Consider the following 4720-nt stretch of genomic DNA (forward strand, 5'->3'; position numbering starts at 1 on the left):
CCCCTTACCCCTCTCAAATTCAAGTGAGTGGAGCCAAACAGCTGCAGCTGCTTTGAGGGCTTTTATACCTGGTGGGATTTGCCCCTCCCTCTTCCCAGGTGCTGTGGTAACGAGAGGCGGGGCCCATCAGGGGTATATTAACCCCAGCCTTTGCTAAGGTGCTTCATTCTCTCTCTGGGATCTGCTAAGGTAAGAGCTCTCTCAGCTTATATCAGCTTGTTTTCAGCAGGTGCTTTTGGGTATGTAAAGCAACAGGAGCTTTGAAGATACTGTGAGGAAAACAGCATGGAGCATAGAGAGTATTTAAGTTCATGATTTTTGGATTGTGGGTTTGGGAGTGGTAAGGTGCTTTTGTAATTTCTGCTTTTGTTCTTTGGGGTTTTTTTTTTTTTTTTTTGTTTTTTTTTTTTGTTTGTTTTTTTTTTTGAGGAATGCAACTTTCTGAAATTCCAGATTGTGTCAAGTGGAGTACATTTTTCAGCAGATTCATAATGTCACAAAAGGGATTTGCTCTGTGTCCAAGATGATATTTGAGATTGAGGCTTCAAATGAGTTAAGCATTGTGATTAGGAGAGGGAGGGTGAAAAGCTTTTAATGACTCTATTTAGGAGTTATTGTGGGTGGTTTTGAGGGCAGCAGGGTGAGAAACAGTGTCTACAGCACACAAGCTCATCCATTGCAGTCAGAGAAATGCTATGTAACTTTCTCTCTCTAACCCAGGTGCCACTCACAATAACACGCTTGGACTCAGTGTGAAGCCAGAGACTCAAGGACCTAGGCACACTCAGGAGAGGACAAGTAGCCGACTTGCTGGGAGTTGGCCCATATAACACAAAGCTCATATGTTGTTTTTGGTTTACTTTATTGCAGCTGACTGAGAGGTTAACAGGCGATCGTGGCAGAGGTGCTCTGAGGCATACTCATTTCAGGTCCAGCATGGACTCACATCACCGGTCATCCAAAAGATAAGTTGGGGGCCACCGCCTGGAGATGGGATGATAGGAGAGTAGTGGGTTGGAAATTCCTGGGACAGATTTAAAAATTAGCAGGGGGAAAAGCAATGCCCTCTCAAGACACCCAAAAGGAGAGGCTCTACCTTTGCTAACAGCTGTAGGGTGCGCAGTGCAGAACAGTTCCAGTCTGTGTTGTGTTGTCCGGTGTATACTGTGTTACCTAGTGTGTCTTTGGGGTCCCTCGGATCAGATATCTCTGCCTCTTTCCCCTCGAGGCCCTTACCACAAGCATCAGCCGTAGGTTCTTGAACGCTTGCACTTCTCTGCATGATGCCGATATCATTTGTTCTTTTACTGGCGGGCTCGGCCGTGTTTCCGAGTCACATCGCAGAAGCGTCGAGTAGGACATGTTCTGAGGCCTTGCTCCCAGCCATATCATCATCCATCTTTTCTAGCCATGGGCTGTAACGTCCTGGAGTTCATAAGATTGTATGTGTTTGCGTGTCTCATGTCTTTCACTGTAGCCCTTTGAGGAGTTGTTCAGAAAACTGGCATCATTCTTAGCATCTGTGATGTCTTCTTGAATATGCGCATAGGTAGAGGATGCTGACCACAGGATTTACAGGCATCCATCTTTGCAGTTCTTGGAAGAAATAAATCCGTTAGCATCTTCTTCCTCCAGGGCTCTCTGAGCCTCAGCGGCTCACCATCGGTCTCACCTCAGTCATTTCATTTTGCATTCTCTCGGTCCTTGCAGTCATTCCTCTTGCCCTGAGATTTCTGTTCCTGTTGTGTCCCCATTGTTTGTCCTGTCCTGTGTCACGGGTGTCTGCACATATTTGTGTTGGAGCTGCTCTGCCCTGCTGCATAGTCTGGTGTGATAGGACAAATCCTGGGGGCTTGAAATTTGTAGTGTGGGGTGTAGTTGGTCTCTACCTGGTATTCCTAGGTTGACCCAAGATGTCTGGAGCTGTGAAGTTGTCCTGCAGCCCTCTGACTTTTGTCCTGACTTTCTTTCAGATGCAGATGGATAAAATCCATAGCAGAGCACCCCATCCCAGGTGAGTAGGTTCCCCTGAGCAGTCAGTCCCTGTTTGTCTGTGCAGGGGGAGTGTAAATGGTGACTCTGTGTTACAGCATTTTTCTTTTTCTTTATTTTAGGAAGTAAAGGCATATAGCAACAGTCAAGTTCAAGTGGGCAAGGTGAGCAGTGGGCAGAAGCAGCTGTTATTGCTGGGGTCTCAAGTTCCGGTGCAACTCTGTCTCTGTTCTTGTTTGTGTGCCTTAGGCAATCTGCTCAGGTTATGCCAAGCCCCTGTCATCAACCGGCCGATGGACCAGGTTTGCTGCTCTTGTGAGCCCTGTGGAGGTATTGCAGGACCCTGTGATGAAGCCTTGAAATTTTCTATTTAAAGGTTGCTTCTGAGTAGCCCTCAGGAATGACCAAGGAGTTGTGGTGAGTCGGGGAGGTATCGAGGAGGAGCCGGGGTCCGCTCAGTTCTCAGCTGTGCTACATCACCTCGTCTCCTCTGAGACGACAGCGTCAGTCTCGGAGTTCGGCCGAAGCGTGCGGCCCGAGGACCCAGTCACTCTTAGGAGGCGGTGAGTAGCAGACTTGTTGGGTTTTGGTCGATGTGCTGCTAAGATGATGCACTGATGTCTGGTTTTCTTTATCCTGACATACTAGGAGACGACAGCCCGGTGACAGCAGGAACCTCCCAGACAGCCTGGTGGCCTTCCTTTGCACCTGATGTGGATTCTCATTCCTGGACATGCAAGAGATAAGTTGAGGGCTATGACTCACAGAGGGGATGGAAGGGGGCTGCTGCATCAGGACTCCCTGGGAGGGATTTTTGAGTCAGGCTTGGAGATGAGGCTATCCAGGAAAAGTCATCTTACGGCCACACAAAAGCAAAGTGTCACTTTTGATCCCAGTGCTGTGGTCAGGAGGGCAGAGCAGTCCCGGTGTGTATTGTGTCACTTGTCTATTGTGCATTATGTGTTGTTTGTATGTCTCATGTCTTTTTTCTTAGCCCTTTGAGTGGCCTGTCAGAAACCCTGGCATCATTCTTGGCATCTGTGATCTCTGCATTTCTTGGCCTGGCACCAATGCCATAGGACTTTTGTCTCAGGCTCTCTGATAGGCATGAGAAGCGCATCTCTCTTTAGGAGCTTCCGGTCAGATGTCTTTGAAGGTCTTGTTCTGAGCTGAAGGGACAGCTGCAGCCTGCAAGGATCCATTATTGTGGATTCGGACTTGTAAGAAAGCAAGGATAGGTAGAGGATTCTGACAGTAGAATTCTCGGGCATCCATCTTTGCAGTTCTTGCAATAAATCATTCAGTTAGCATCTTCTTACTCCAGGGCTCTCTGAGCATCGTCAGCGCACCATCGGTCTCACCTCAGTCCTCTCATTTTGCAATCTCTCGGTCCTTGCAGTCCTTCTTGCCCTGAGATTTCTGTTCCTGTTGTGTCCCCTTTGTTTGTCACGTCCTGTCCTGTGTCACGGGTCTCTGCACATATTTGTGCCGGAGCTGCTCTGCCCTGCTGCATAGCCTGGTGGGACAGGACAAATCCTGGGGGCTTGAAATTTGTAGTGTGGGGTGTAGTTGGACTCTAGATGCTATTCCTAGGTTGACCCAAGATGTCTGGAGCTGTGAAGTTGTCCTGCAGCCCTTTGACTTTTGTCCTGACGTTCTTTCAGATGCAGGTGGATAAAATCCATAGCAGAGCACCCCATCCCAGGTGAGTAGGTTCCCCTGAGCAGGTCAGTCCCTGTTTGTCTGTGCAGGGGGAGTGTAAATGGTGACTCTGTGTTACTGCATTGTTCTTTATTTTTAGGAAGTAAAGCCATCTAGCAGCAGCCAAGGCGAAGTGGTCAAGGTGAGCAGTGACTAGTGGACAGAAGCAGTTGTTATTGCTGAGATCTCAATCTCTGGTGCAACTCTAAGCATGCTTATTCTCGTTTGTGGGCTTTAGGCAATCCATTTGGAGTATGCATAACTCCCCGTCTCACACTGGCCGATGGACTGTGATCGCTGCTCTCATGAGCCCTGTGGAGGTATTACAGGAGTTGATGATGAAGCCTCTGCCTTTTCTATTTAAGAGTGTGACTCGGGTAGCCTTTGGTAACGGCTGAGGAGTTGCAGTGAGTCGGGGAATAGGGAGGAGGAGCGGGGGTCCACTCTGGTTTCAGCAATGCCACATCACCTTTTCTCCCCTCAACCGAGGCGAACCCTGTGACGACGGCGTCAGCCTCTGAGCGCAGCCGAAGCATGCGGCATTGATAAGAGACCCAGGCATTGCTAGGAGAATGGTGAGTAACAGAATTGTCGGGTTTTGGCCGATGCGCTGCCAAGATCTGGCATTGATGCTCTGTTTTCTTGAATGCAGCTGACTAAGAGGCAACGGCCTGGTGACATCAGGAACTTCCCAGACGGCGAGGTGGCCTTCTTTGGCACCTGACACAGAGCGGCATCTGCAGATAAGTCGAGGCCTATGACCCAGAGAGGGGATGATAGTGGGGTGCTGGGTTGGAACTCTCGGGGAGGGGGTTTTGAGGCTGCTTTGGAGATGGGGATGTCCAAGAAGCGGCCCCTTAGGCCACACAAAAGCCAAGTGTCACTTTTGATCGCAGGGCAGAGCAATCCCGGAGTGTATCGTGTCACTTGTCTGTCGTGCATTCTGTGTGTTTGGCTGTCTCATGTCTTTTACCTTAGCCCTTTGAGTGGCCTATCAGAAACCCTGGCATCATCCTTAGCATCTGTG

General features: G+C 49.2%; 1 long non-coding RNA gene across 1 annotated transcript; it reads left to right on the forward strand.

Annotated features, from left to right (window-relative positions):
- Window positions 1-225: 225 nt before the first annotated feature.
- Window positions 226-3154, forward strand: LOC135286363 (uncharacterized). Its single transcript, XR_010350722.1, has 7 exons — window positions 226-340; window positions 721-929; window positions 1974-2014; window positions 2115-2156; window positions 2242-2294; window positions 2369-2555; window positions 2641-3154. It is a non-coding gene; the product is annotated as an uncharacterized LOC135286363 (long non-coding RNA).
- The last annotated feature ends 1566 nt before the right edge of the window (window positions 3155-4720 follow it).

The sequence above is a fragment of the Passer domesticus genome, chromosome 26, assembly GCF_036417665.1.
Source record: "Passer domesticus isolate bPasDom1 chromosome 26, bPasDom1.hap1, whole genome shotgun sequence".
Classification (NCBI taxonomy): domain Eukaryota; kingdom Metazoa; phylum Chordata; class Aves; order Passeriformes; family Passeridae; genus Passer; species Passer domesticus.